At 36.8% G+C, this 15,183-nt stretch overlaps 1 protein-coding gene and 2 pseudogenes across 8 annotated transcripts in view; all 3 read right to left on the reverse strand.

The window, feature by feature from the left end:
- The window catches only part of B3GALT1 (beta-1,3-galactosyltransferase 1), a 574,903-nt gene that overhangs the window by 64,686 nt on the left and 495,034 nt on the right, over window positions 1-15,183 (reverse strand). For all 8 annotated transcript variants that reach the window (XR_004955563.1, XR_004955560.1, XR_001599483.2 and 5 more), the window contains 3 exons: window positions 5,226-5,449; window positions 3,774-3,860; window positions 3,038-3,097 (listed from right to left, as the gene is read on the reverse strand). The gene's annotated coding sequence lies outside the window, so the exon portion shown is untranslated. The remainder of the gene's footprint in view (window positions 1-3,037; window positions 3,098-3,773; window positions 3,861-5,225; window positions 5,450-15,183) is intronic.
- Window positions 12,178-12,296, reverse strand: LOC118614014 (annotated as a pseudogene).
- On the reverse strand, window positions 12,868-12,985 carry LOC118614169 (annotated as a pseudogene).

A 15,183-nucleotide genomic window follows, 5' to 3' on the forward strand; every position in this document is an offset into this window, starting at 1 on the left:
TTGATGTGGAGAAAGATGATTTTTTTTCCTTTGAAAGCTCAGTTATGCTTGTTTAGCGTAGAATGTTTATAGTGAGACAACTATATTATACAAGTTAATGTATTAGCATGTGTCAGCCATTATATTCCTGACAGTGAATTGAGCACAGATAAATGAGACCTTAAGGAAATGCCAAATTCCTGAATTTATTGTCTGGGAGACAGAAAAAGCAAAGCAATGCACATAAATATAAATATGCCTGATTGGTAGTGGTGTGATGTTTAGCTGCCTTTTTGGCACCAATAAAATCAGTTGAACCCATGTAAGTGTTACGACAGAACTTTTTTTTTTTTTTTTTTTTTTTTTTTTAATATGGAAGGTATCTTTTTCCTCCAGTGCATTTCTGCCACATATGGTCATTTTCATCAGTGACCAGTTTTATGAAGTCATTTTATCTTCTGTATTAGTTTGCCAGGTCTGCCATAAAGTATCACAAACTGGGTGGCTTACACAACAGAAATTCATTTTCTCGTAGTTTGGGAGGCTAGACGTCCTAGATCAACATATCATCTGGGTTGGTTCCTTCTATGGGCTATGAAGGAGAATCTGTTCCTTGCCTTTTTCCTACCTTGTGGTAGCCTGCTGACAATCTGTGCCATTCTTCCTTGCAGGGCATGGCCCTGTAAGGATACCGTGGCCAATGACATGTGAGCAGAGCAATGAGAGCAGGTTCTGGGCAACATCCTTAATGAAAGCTGCTTGCCCTCCGCTTCCTGCCCCCTTCTCTGCAGCTGGAACATGGACGTGGTATGAGTCAGCGTCATCCTTACAGATGAAGGCAACACCCTAGGGCAGGGGTTCTCAAACTGTTTTCTGGACTCCGTTATACTCTTAAAATTTGAGAACTCCAAAGGACTTTTATTTATGTGGGTTATATCTATTGATACTTATCATATTTTAAATTAAAATAATATTTAAATATATTTATTTTAAAATAGAAATAAACCCAATATATGATGATATAAATAATTTTTAAAGATAATACTTTAAAAAAATTTACTGAAAAGTATAGCATTGTTTTGCATTTTTGTAAATCTCTTTAAAGTCTGACAATAAAAGACAGCTAGATTCTCATATCTGCCTTTGTATTTGTTGTAATATCATGTCATGTGGCTTGTAGAATACTTCACTATATATCATGAGAAAATGAAAATAAGGTAAAAATGCTTTACTTTCTTATGAAAATAATTTTGACCTTGTAGACCCCGAAAGAGTCTGAGGGATTCCCCAAGAGTCCTTAGACCAGACCCTGAGGACCACTGCTGAGGACAAGATAGAAAAGACGGGGGCCCCTATGTGACTGGAACAGAAGATCTAACCAATATAGACCTTCACATGAATGATAAATAAATCTTCTGTCTTAACTAAGCCACTGTACTTTGATCTTTGGGTAGGTAGTCAAACCAGCATCCTAGCTAAGACAATCATTTGACTGGCAGGGTGTTTTTTCTTAAAACAGAGGTAAGAGTGAAGTGATATTTCTTGTACCAAGTCTAAACTAAAAGTGTGAAGCAAACAAATTTAGAAAACCTCCATTTTCAAGATAAATAGAGCAAAGACATTTCTTTATAGAAGTTACGAATGTTTCCAGGCTTTCAAATCCAAAGTGTGCCTGTTCCATCTTGTTCGTTTATGGTACAGACATACCTTAGAGACACTGCAGGGTTGTTTCTAGTCCACTGCAGTAAAGCAAGTACCACAATAAAGCCAAGATTTTTTTTTTTCTTTTTTTGCTAGTGGACAGTCTTACCTTTGATTTGGGGTGGGGGAGCGGGGAGGAAAGCAACATCTATGAAGCACAATTAAGTGATATAAAACAAGGAAGGACCCAGTAGGTAAATGAGCCAATGGAGAGCCTATGGAGGTTTTGTGGCAGGAAAGTGATGTGATCAGAGCTATGCTCCAGGAAGATCAATCTGACAGTCCCAGGGAAGTGGACACTAGAAAGGAAAGAGGCTAGTAATGGAAGAGCCAAGCAGCTGTGAAGCTACCATAAGATTCTAGGAGATTTGATGAGGAGTCTGGATTAGGTCAATGGAGGAGGGTGGGAGGAGCAGAGTGAATTGAAAATATTGGACAATAATTTGTAAAGATCTATGCACCCCTATGTTTATGACAGCATTATTTACAATAGTCACGATATAGAAACAACCTAAATGCCCATCAATGGGTGATCGGATAAAGTTATGGTTCATATATACAATAGAATATTATGCAGCCATTAAAAAAATGAAATCCCACCATTTGCAATGACACAGATGAACCTGGATGTTATTATGCTAAGTGAAATAAGTCAGACAGAAAGATAAATGCCATATGATTTCACTTATATGCAGAACCTAAGGAACACAAAGAACAAACTGATCAAAAACAGACTCACAGATATAGAGGACAATCTGGTGACAGCCAGAGGGCAGCTGGGTTGGAGGGCTGGGAGAAAGGAGTGAAGGGTTAGAAAAAAGTACAAATTTGTAATCGATAGATGGTCATAGGGATGGAGAGCACAGCATAGGGAATGTAGTCAGCAGTAATGCAATGGCTAGGTGTACGGCCGGAGGAGAGAAAGAGCAACCAGGGAGATCATTTCATAAACTACATAAATGTCTAACCAATGTACTGTATACTTGAGACTAATAAAATTAAAAAATTATAATACCTAAATCTTAGTTACCAATGCTGTAATAATTACAGAAAACCATGGCTCAGAGCGCAGCCCAAGTCTGCACATGTACTATCCTTATTATGGCTTGTTTTGCAAAACTACCTGTAGCAAGACCTCATGCTTCTTTCCTCAGAACCTAATTATCCCCACCCCCAATCTACTCCCTACACTGAAGGACCTGAAACAGAGGGCACACTTGGCCATATTTTACCACTAAATAACAGAGGAAAGAGTTGTTCCCTTCAGTCTGTCTGCATTATAATCCCATGGGAAGGCCCTGCCTCCCAGTCTTGGGACAGAAATAAGGGAGTCACTGGTTAGAGTGGTGGACCCTACCTGAATCCAGGATGTCTTTGAAGGTTCTTGCAATTTATAATAGCTCCCCTTTCCTGAAAGCTGAAAAGAAATATGAGAGAATGTGTGTTAATAATAGCTAATGTTTATAGATAATTTATAATGTGCCAGGTACACCTTTAGGTGCTTTTTATACATGAATAGTAAGACAGGTACTAATATTACCCTCATGTTACAGCTGAGGGAACTTAGGCAGCAGGTATTTAGTAACTTGCCAAGGTCATATCTAGTAACTGGAAGAGCTCGGATTTAAACCAGGACACCTGACTCCAAAAGCCTGCAGTCTTAAACATGGCATCGTAACATCTCAAATAGGGGGCCAAGGTTCAAATCTGAGTTCTGGGGTATAGCTATTCCCAAGAATGTGAGGAAAAGAGAGGGCTCGGTATTACATACCTATCTATTTGCAGCACCTGACACTGAAGCAAATAGAATTGGAGAAGAATTAACTTGATTTTCTTTCTGTGCCTTTACACCACCTACCCAAATTCATCAGGACCTCATGTACCAGGGACAGAATGGAATCGAATACAAGTCTAAGGTGATGAGTCTGGAGTGCTGGACTCAGTTTTGAATTAGACCAGGAACTTTCATTTATAAGCTGCTGAACAGCAGGGAGAATTATCTCTGGTTCTAGGTTGCTACTGGGGTTCTAATTACACATCACTCAAAGAGGAATCTGTCACCAGGGTCAAGACCTTGGTGCAGCCAGTCTTACCTGTGCACTCTGACGGAGCTGGTGAAGTTCTCTGTCTTCATCCAGAAGCTGCCTGATAGCCAGTTCTAGCATCAACAGCTTTTATCACTAGATGGGAGAAAATTTGGCACAGCTGATCAAAGGCCATCCATGTGTTTTCTTTCAGAATGATTGTGAATTCTTATTTGCTAAATCCATATTTATGTCTGTTGCAACCAGGGCAATTTTCTACTTATTTTTAAAATACCAACTCAGACCTTACCAACTCTGTGATAACTTTTTCTTTTGCAACAGGCAGAATCCCTGTTCTGAAATTTTCACAGCACCTTGACCATAGCTTTACTTTAGAACTGACTAAACTGCATTGTAATTACTTACATACTTGTTCTTTTACCAGATTATGAGCCTCTCAAAGGCCAGGACTGTGCTTTATCCATATTTGGGCATCTACACTGAGCACCCATAGGACCAACTATGTCTAAGGCACCCTAATAAGAGTGCCTTACAGATACTAGGTCCTATGGTTAACGAAAAAAAAACAAAAGAATAGAAAGTGAGAATCAGAGGCAGATAAAGGCACCAACATGGTTATGATTCAGGATGTCCTGAGAATAACTCTTCTGTCCCCCAAAATCACCTCTCTAAACCTGCTCCCATATATGACATTCTACCATAATCAAGGAGTTGTCAAATATAAATAGCATTGGGAAAATAATTAATTCTTCATCAGCCTATAGGTATTAAATGGGGAATGATTTTAAAAAAGATGTTTCAGGGAAGAAAGATACTGGGATGTGATGGTGCCCGCAATAGTTGTCCCAGGCATAAGGGAAAAAGCCAGAGACACTGAGTTTCTCAGCAGGTAAAAGAAAGGTAAAGGAAGGAGAAAGAGGGTTTTAGAGAAATCTCTTTATGTCATAAATGTCTCTAGAACTAGCCCAGAAGGAAAAAAAATATTATTCTTCCACATATTCCATTGATGCATTTTGGGAATCCTGGTACTTATTTTCGTATCAAGTTTGTGTGTAGATATCAGAGCTACACCAACTAGTCTAATTTTCTTGGCAATGTGGGACCCAAGGAACCAAACTATTAAAGAGTATAATTTAGTGCTTTCAAGGCCAAAGCAAATGCTGCATATTGAGCCTTCCTTTCTCTGAATAAATTAACTAATCAACCTACTGGATGAACCCACATTTCCTTTTCACGGCCAAATTCCACATAACTTGATAATGATTCTCTAGCCCCCAGTGGTTGTTTACTCTGGAATCGGTTGTGCTATGCGATTTGGTGGCTTATTAAGCATTTCAAGAGACCTCCATGACTGCATTAGATCTGGCAAAGCAAACCGCACTGAGCTACTGTGAAGTGTGGATATGAACTTTATTCCTGCAGGGACTCCAGTTTTCCCACTCCCTCAGCACCACCTTCCTTCCACTGTCATTTGCCTCTCCCCTCCCCTGGGCTGCCTACCTTCAGGGCCATTTACTCTTCCAAAGCCACCTGCTCCTTCTCGCTTTTGAGTTTCCAGGTGCCAGGTCTCTAAGATTTGACCTTGGGAACTGCCAACTCAGAGCTGGGATGGCTTTTTCCATCTGCAGCAGAAGCCATTTCAAAAAGCAGGGAGAGAGCTAGGCTTCTCACATTTTCCTTGCTGGATGAATTTGTGGCTGCAAAAACCAATTACTGAAGCTCAGCTGTAAGAAATGAAATGTACTTAGTCACAGGTAAAGTTCATGAACACGGTATTAGCTACAGAATGTGTTTCGTGGTATCTTTTACAAATGAATGCATATCCTAGATCCTGCTCCTTTTACAAATTAACCATCTCCAGAGCGATTCTGATGGCAAAAACAGAAGCTAGTCTAATGGCTTGGCAGCCTCAAAGCTGCTCAGAATAATGAGCTATGGCACATAGTACTTTATCTTCATCGGATTTTTCCCTCTGCTTGTTTAAAGCATCTGAAATGCCCATATTCCCTTGGGATCAACAGGCTTATAACCCTGCAGGACAAACTCTTCCCACCACATTTTCTAGGTTAACATTTGAAGTTGTTGCACCAAGAGTAACTGTTGCATAGAAAGACCTCGGAAGGCAGATGAAGGCGCACATGGATGACATTTTGGCTTTACCAGCACCATTCCTGAGAAGGACCGTATGCTCCTTTCCAACTGGCCAAATAGCATTTGGGGAACAAAGGAACAAACCATCAGATTTAGTTGGCCTGTTCAGACTAGATATAAACTCTGGTGAAAATGATTTTTTAATTGAGAGGGCAACTAGCTTTTGATGATTTGGGGTTCCAAAGAGAAATTAAACCTGGAAGACCAACCAGTAGGAAATGATATTCTAGGTAAAAAGGGGAAGCTTTCAAAAGCCACAGATCTAAAAGGACCTTGAAGAGGCCTTGAGAAGTCAGACTTCCCAGGTTGCTGGCTTATTGTTCAAACCATTAGATAGAAGGTATTTGTATATTTGACTTCAGTCATTGAGCCATGGTCTGCTGTGGCTTTTCTTCCAACACGAGGCAAGCTGGCTTCTCAGGTTGAGAGCTGGTTTCCACTGCCAGCTCCCAGGTAAAGCCCACAATATTTCACAATTGCTTCTGACTCTCTGTTCTTTACCTTCTTGGAGCCACGATGGGATTAAAAAACGAAATCTGAAGGAAGTTTAAACTTGAAAAAAAAATTTGTTATGAAACATTGCAAATGCTTATAGAGACCTCCATCCCACTCAGGTCCTCTCACTTTTGGCCAATGGCTTCTTTGCTTCCTTTACTGGGAGGAAAAAAGTCCTCAGGTGTGTGTTTTCTTGTTCTCCTTCTGGTGTCTTCAGAATTTCCATATGAATCCTCTTCTCTGGTGTCTGCCCGCCCCCCAGGCTAATTAGTCAACCTGAATTCTTAAACCCATGCTCTCCTCATTTTCCCTTAGTGATTTGCTCCTTTACATTCATTCCTCTTGCTCTCAGCTCCCCTTTCCAATTGCCTGCAGGTATGCACACACCTGTGCCTGGGAAGATTTTGCAAGCTATTCTGCTAGTTTCCTTCTACTCTGTCGTACCAAGACCCTTGGTCAAATGCCATCCAGCAATAATAATAATAACAACAAGAAATGATATATAACATTTGAGTGCCTATTTTGTGCTTACACTGTGTCGAACAATTTTCATACATTGTCCTTCAGCCCCTAAGAGGTAGTAGCTACTGTTATTCCTTATTATTTCCCTTTTAAAGATAAGGGAAGGGGAAGCATTAAGGACTTGAACATCCTGCACAAGACCACATGGCGAGAGAGGATTGAAACCCAGGTAGTCTGATCCCAGAGCCCACAGTTTACACCACTATCTTGTACTCCTGTTTTCTCTCCTTCTGCACTCAGCCCTTCCAGCATCCTGAACCCAAAAGCAGAAAGCGCACCGACCTCACAAGAGCTGAATCCATTGACGTTATTAATTTTTTTGTTCTCCTTGACCTTTCTGCAGTCTCTGATAGGGTTGATCTTCTGTCCTCATCTTTTTTTTGACTTCTAATGTTCTTTGGTTCGTGGAGTTTTTATCCACTCTCTCTGAACTTTCTCTGACTTCCTCACTAGCTCTATTTCTGTTAGTAAATATGAGCGTGGCCCATGTTTTCATCATTAAGACTTTGCCATGCTCCAGATAAAGCCTCCTGCCCCGTGTCTCTAATTGTGCCATCTGTTGGTGAATCTCGGTTCTATAGCTCCAACCTCATTGTCCTTCCTGGTTCCAGGCTTGGATTTCCAACTGCATGGTGGACTTTTCCACTCAATTATCTCACCTTCACTTCAAATTCAGTATGGGTTAATACAGATGAACCCTGTTTTTCCCCATTTACTAGGACATTTTTCTCCTCTGCTTTCCTTCTCTGCTTTTATTCCATGGTACTATTTTTAGCCAGTCACTCAGGCTCGAGATGGCGATGCCATCTCTGAAGACTCCCTTGTCATCACCATTCAGCATTATCTAATAAATATTAAGTCTTTTCAGCTCTTTCTTTCTTAATTCTCACACTTTTCTCCCCTATTCCATTCTGCTAGAAACTAATGAATGCCCTGATTATTTAATGCTTCATCTACAGCTTAGGCCAGTCTCTGACCTTCTTGCCTCTCTTGCTGACCCTAGTCTATATGGCTGGCTGCCAAAATGTCATCTAAAACACTATTTTCATCATGCTATTATCCTGCTCATAAATCTAAAGTGGTTCCCTATGAGCAAAACCAAACTCATTAGTCTGGCCTTTAATTCCCTCTCTAATCTAACCACAATTTATCTTCTAGTTCTCTCTTCTCCAGGTAAGCTCTCACCTGTATCCATTTTCAGCTCACTCTTGTGTCCACACCATTGCTCTCTCTCCCTGGAACCCTCGGTCTTCACAGATTACTTACCTTTCAGGATCCAGTTTGAGCTCTCATTCCTTCAGTTAATATATTATGACCACATCCTCCTAGAAATGATCTCCTTCCTCTGAATTTTATGGTAACAATCATTTATGCTATCAATTTAGAACTTAGCATTTCCTACCTATATTTTCATGTGATATGTATTTCCTCTCTGACTATTTTTTAAAAACACATCAAGCAGTTGTTAGAGTCTGGGTAAAATATTAGGTATTTTAAAGTCACCATATTTTAGCAATAATCTTGAAAAGTAGGTATTTTATAGATAAGGCAATCAGGTCTCTGAGAGGTTAAGTAAATGGGCGAAGGAAGCTGCTAACATGAATCTAAACAGAGGTTTTACCCAGGGAGTTTGACTCTGGGGCCCATTCTCTTTCTGTGGTACCACATCATGTCCTTTCAACAGCCTTAAGGGCAATGATACAATTTTATATCCCCCTGTAAACTCCATGATACCCAGCACAGCTCTTGATATAGTTAGCACGCAAAAATGTTGCTGTATGAAAGACATGCTGCCAAAAATTAAAATTTCAAACATAAAAAACCATGAATAAAATTAGAAAACTGTAAAAATGGGAACTTTGTTGTCAAATTGAAAAGAACAAGAGTTATATAAAGGAAAAAACTTTAAAAATTTAAAGTTTAAAATGTATTGTTATTAATTCATTTATATAAATGGTCAAAAAATTTCAAAATTCAAAAGGTTCAGATGAACATTTTCTTAGGGTAGGGAAAGACTCATTAGTAGAAATTTGCTTGTAGGCAGTTTACTGCGGATGGCCCTGGGTATCTGCATCAGTTGGGGGTGGGGTAAAGGAAATGGGTTTAGGCAGAGAAAAAAAGCTAAAAAAAACAGTGATGTATTAAAAACAAAGTCCTCAGCTGATAACACAACTCCATAACCCATGAGGAATCCTGCAGCTGAGATGTTGCTTCAGATTTGTCCCGAATTGAGGTAAGAGGGCCAGATTTTATAACTAACTCCCTCTCTACATGGATTTCGTGAGGTCAGGCGGCCTCAGCCAGCTGAGGGTAATTCCCAGAAAGGGACTTAACTGAGGAGCAGATACTTCCAGCAGCTGGGGAAATGACTCCCTCTTTTATGAAAGGAATTTGGTGGCACACCACAGCATCCAGTACAGATATATAAAGAATAGTCTCCTCTCTACTCATGTCCCCCAGGCACCAAGTTACCTCCTTCAGAGGTAACCAATGTTAATCACTTTCTCTTGGTTTTCTAAAGATGTCTCATGATATTTAAGCAATAAAAATCTATAGATATTATTTTCCTCTTTACACAAATGGTAGCATACTATACATATTATTCTGCTCTTGCTCTTTTCACTTAAAATATATTCATTTTCGTTTATGTCCGTTTTCAAGGAAGTGTCTTCATTTTTTTTTTTTTTTAGGATAGCATTTTATGTGGCTGTATAATGAATTACTTAACCCATTACCTATTGGTAAATATTAGTGTTTTTTTTCCCCCAACCATTTGCTATTACAAACACTGCTACAATGAATAATCTTGTACTTGCCTCATTTCATCACATGTGACTTTATATATACAATGAATTCCTAGAAGTGAAATTGCTAGTTCACCAGATTATGTATACCTGTAATTTTTATGCATGTGGCCAAATTGTCTTCCATGGAGTTGGGCAATGTATGAGAATGCCTGTTTCCTCAACCCTCATTAACACAATACACTAGCAAATGCTTTAACCTTTGCATATCTAATAGGAAAAACAATGGCATATCAATATAATTTTAATTTGCATTTATTTAATTTCTATAACATTTATATGGCTCTTAGTATGTAACAGGCACTGTTATAAGCACTTTGCAAGTATCAAGCAATTCATTTAATATTCATAACTACCTAAAGAGGTGGGTTCTACTGCTGTCCCTAATGTATCGATATGAAAACTGAGGCACATTGAAATTAAGTAATTTGCGCATGGTCACACAACTAGTAAGAGGTAAAACCAGGATTAGAACCAGGATTAGGTTTGGCTCCATAGTCCATGCTCTTATTATGAATGAGGTTGAACATCTTTTCATATAATTTTTTTTCCCTATGAATTCTCTTATATCCTTATTGTGTCTTTTAAGTAATGGACTTGTGAGTTTTTTATTTATTTATTAGGGAAACTACTTTTTCTGCCTGTTTTTTCAAGTTTATCTTTTGCCTTTTTAAATGATACTTCATTTTCCATACAGACATTTCTGATTTTTAAGTACTCGAATTTATCAGTATTTTTTGATTTCTAGGTTTTATTTCATAATGAGGAAGGTCTTCCACTCTAACATTATTTCCTTTAAAAATTCCATAGCTTTTGTAGTGATTTTATAGCTTCATTAAAAAAAAAAAAAAGCATTTAAACATTAGGTGCTTTTTGAATTTATCTTGGTGTAAAGTATGATTTTAGGTCTATTGTTTCTCAAATGGTTTATCAGCTGCTGTTCAAATAACATTTGAAAATAACTTCCTCCCTTCTCCACTGATTTGAGATACCACCTTTATAATATATGAACTCTCTCTACATATTATTTTCTGCTTCTGAACTCCTGATAATTTTAACCATCCATACATCCCATAATGTCTTTGTGATTACAGGTCTACTCTTTTAGATATGTAGAGCTACTCTTCCCTCACTACTGCTTTGCTGTTTTTGCTCTTGTTTCCCCCAGAATTTTCATTGATATTCTGATCGTTCATTTTTACATTTGAACTTTATAGAAACTAATTTATGCCCTAATTTGCTCTCCCCCAAATTATGTTGGGATCACATTAAACTTATTAATTAAGAGTAAATCAATATCTTTATTTATGATGTTGACTCTTGTAGCTAAGAACAAGTTATACTTTTCTCTTAGTTCAAACAATGTATGTTTCTCTTAAAAGAATCTTCAAGTTTTATTCAGAGATTTTACACATTTATCATTTATTATACTGCTAATTAATGTTTTTAATTTTAATTTTTGTCAGTAACTTTAATTTTCAACCTTACATTGAAATTATAAATGGGATCTTTACTTCCATTATATTTTATATATAGTTCTTATCTATTATCCAAAGGCACTTAAATTCTGTATGTTAATTTTGTCAGACATCTTACTGAATACTCTTATTGTTTGTAGTCAGAGTTCAGTTTATTGTGTTTTCCAGGTATAAATTATGTCATCTATATTTAGTTTTATCTCTTACTGTCTAGTTTTTATACACCTAATTTATTTTTCAACTCTAGTTTCATTGGCTAATACCTGTGCAAATGTTAAATAATAATGATGATAATGAAAACATTTGTTTTATTTCTAAATTTAATGGGAATGACTTTAGCATTTCTCTATTGGCCTAATGGTAGATAATTTTAATTCGTTAAAGAAATATTCATCTATTTCTAGTATATTAAAGTTTTTTTAATATCACAAATAGACTTTGAAACTTATCAAATGTATTTCCAGAAAATCTGGAGATGTTTTTAAAGTGATGTTCAAGTCCTCTCATATTTTATTTAGAAGTATTTTGCATTGATAATCATTAGAGATTGGCTTATCAAGACTTTTTGTGAAAGTTTTATTGAATTTTGGTATAAATTCTTGCTTCATAAAACATGAAGCTTTCCAACATTACAGAATTATTTGTTCTTTGAAGATTTGTAAGAAATCTACTACAACCATTTGATCCTTGGGCTTCTGGGGAGGGAGATGGGGATAGCTCCTTGAAACGTTTTCTAATTCTTTTGTTTAATTAATACGTTTATATATTTTATCTATATTTAAATATGTTTTGATATAAAAATTATATTTGCCCAGAAAATTATCTATTTTTTTCTGGATTTTCAAATTTAATTGAGTGAAATTGAGTAAAGTTTTATTTTGTGACTACTTTAATTATTTCTGTAAATACAATGTCCTGTCTTTTAATATTCCTTACTATGTATTTATGTTTCCTCCTATTTTATTAATTATATATATTTTTAAAATTTATTATTATTATTTATGCCTACAACACCTGGTCTTCCTAGGTGGTCTCCCATCCCCGTACTGATCAGGCCCGACTCTGCCTAGCTTCCAAGATCAGACAGGATTGGACTTGTTCAGGGTGGCATGGCCATAGACCATGGACCGTGGCTCCACTGGGGCACGAACCCAGGATTTTCTGCATGTAAAACAGATATGCTAACCGCTACACTACGGAACCACATCCTTTTGATTATATTTATTTTGGGCTTACCTGTTTTATTTTTCTAAATAATGTAACTGGCTTTCGTATTTATTTACGTATTTAGTTATATTGTCTGTTTCTTAATTTATTACTTTCTGCATTTATCTTTATTGAGTGTTTAATTCTGCTTTCCTTCTGAGTCCAATCACACAGATTCTGACATGTAGAATTTTTATTGTTATTATTTTTTGAGATATTCTAAAATTGGTTTTGGAGTTTCTCTTTCCTTGTAGTTGGTTAAAAGGCACTTCGTGTAGTTTTCTGTTTTTTATCAATTTTAAGTTTTAATACATTATGGTCATGATTATACTACCTCTACCTTTGGAACATAAAGAGTTTTTCTTCATGACTTAATCAGTTTTATAGCCATTCTATAGCTTCTTTTTTTAGGCAAGGCGACCCTTGATTGACCTCACAGATTGCAAGGAACTTGTCAGTTTACAATGCCTTATTTTTTGTTTTTTATGTCTACAGCACTTGGTTTTCCTAGGTGGTCTCCCATCCAAGCACTAACCAAGTCTGACCTTCCTTAGCTTCCGATATCGATGAGATCAGGCTTGTTCAGGGTAGCATGGCTGTAGACTTATAGATTAATGAAGAGTAGAAATATTCTGTGTTTCAAGTATAGAGTATGATATCCATATTTATTGTTTTATCCACTTGCTCATTCATTACCTGAGAGAAATAAATTAGTTTTCTTTTTAGTGTATTTGTCTTTATCACCTTTAATTTCTAAAGATTATGATTTATGAATGTTGCTTCCAAGTTGCTTGCTTCATAGGTATTCATATTTATTACCACTTTATCAGGAACCTTTAATATTATAACGTAGCCATCTGTGTCCTAATTATTGCTTTTGGTCTTGAATTATACCTTCTCTGATATTAAGATTGTGACCCTTGCTTTCTTTTTCTTTGTGTTTGTACTCTTCCGTTGTCAATTCTTTCATTTTTGATTTGTTTAAACTATTTTTTTGAAAGAAATATTTCTTAAATCTTCAGCACAGAATTTGAGTTTGGTTTAGCAATTCCATTTCAAATGATTTAGCAAAAAAAAAAAAAAAAAAAAAAAAAACACAGAGGTTTTTACAGTCATGCATCCATAATGATAGGGGTATGTTCTGAGAAATACGTTATTAGGTGATTTCATCATTATATGAACATCAAAGAGTTCACTTACACAAACATAATGGCAATAGCCTACTGCACACTAAGCTATACAGTATAGCCTACTGTTCTAGGCTACAAACCTGTACAGCATGTTACTGTGCTGAATACTATAAGTAATTATAATACGATGATAAATATTTATGTATCTAAACGTAGAAAAGTTATAGTAGAATATGGTAAAAAGATAAAAAATGGCACACCTGGACAGGGCACTTAACAGGCTTTATAATGGAGCTGTCAGGATTGGAGGTTGGTCTTGGTGAGTCAGTGAGTTAGTGGTGAATAAATGTAAAGGCCAAGGACATTACAGTATACTACTGTAGACTTTATAAACATTGTCTCACAAGCCCTGACTCTGCTTCCTTCCGATAGGGTCAGAAATAGAGCATCAAAGCTGGCAATAATGCTCTATGTACAGGAATGTAAGCTGTATTAATTGGAAATATCTCGTAAACACTGGCTGGATATGGCATAGATCGTTACAATGGTGACTGTCAGGAGGGACTGCAAGGTGGCTTGAAGATCAGTAGGAATAAGGAATCAAGATGCAGAGATAAAGAAACATAGGGGGTTATCATGGCATTGTGGCTTGGCTATCGCATGTTGGAGCAGTGGTCAAATTAAGGAAATTTGCGGTAGTCATAAAAAAAAAAAGACGGTATTTAACATGGAGAAGGGGTAGAACTGAGGACTGATTATTTTTGACTTTGGAAATATGGTTTTTGTTCCATTGACCATATCTGGCATAAAGGCTCTCTCTGGCATTACGATGGAAGAAATAAAATTTATCTGTGCTTTCCATCATTACGACTTGAAAATTTTTCCAAAATACAAGGACAGGCTGGCTCAAGAGTACCACAGGAAGCTTTTACTAAAATGGCCCTGGCACTTACTACTTGTTAAAGTAGCTCCTGTGGACCTGCATCCTTGTACAGGATCTTAGAATCTCAACAAAGAGTTTACAACAATGTCCTCTGAAGACCATGATCTACATCTGGGAGAGCTGTAGCACCCTCTAAATATATTGTGCTGGGGGGACAGACTTTTCTGTGCTGTGACAGGTCAGTGGCTGACAGAATGGGATATAATCTGTGCACTCAAAATTGAAGTGCTGTGAGTGAGAGGGAATCTATTCCCAAGCCCCACAGATATTGCTGCCATCAGAGAAAAAAAAAATCCCTCCTGAGCTACATATCCTTTCTATTTCTTGGAGGAAATTCACCTCCATTATAATCTTATGAGACCACTGTCATATATGTGGTTCACAGTTGACTGAAATGTCATTATATGGCAAATGACTGTACAAAGATTCACTTGTAATGGGGGGGTTGATTAAATAAATTATTCTTTACTCAAAATATGTAATAATATAAAGTGAAAGTCAGATTGAATAAAAATAATGGTTTAAAATGTTTAAAATATAAAGATATTTCATATGCTATATAAAATATATTAAGTGATAAAGCCAATTAACAGATTGTGTAGTTTGATCCCAACATTGATATTCTTTTCCATCTTTGTACTTAATATCTATAAAAATATACCATATAAAGACTGCAAGATATGTGTAAAATATTAATAATTGTTACACTCAAGTGATAATATTGTAGTT

Source organism: Rousettus aegyptiacus, unplaced genomic scaffold (assembly GCF_014176215.1).
Source record: "Rousettus aegyptiacus isolate mRouAeg1 unplaced genomic scaffold, mRouAeg1.p scaffold_m13_p_2, whole genome shotgun sequence".
NCBI lineage: Eukaryota > Metazoa > Chordata > Mammalia > Chiroptera > Pteropodidae > Rousettus > Rousettus aegyptiacus.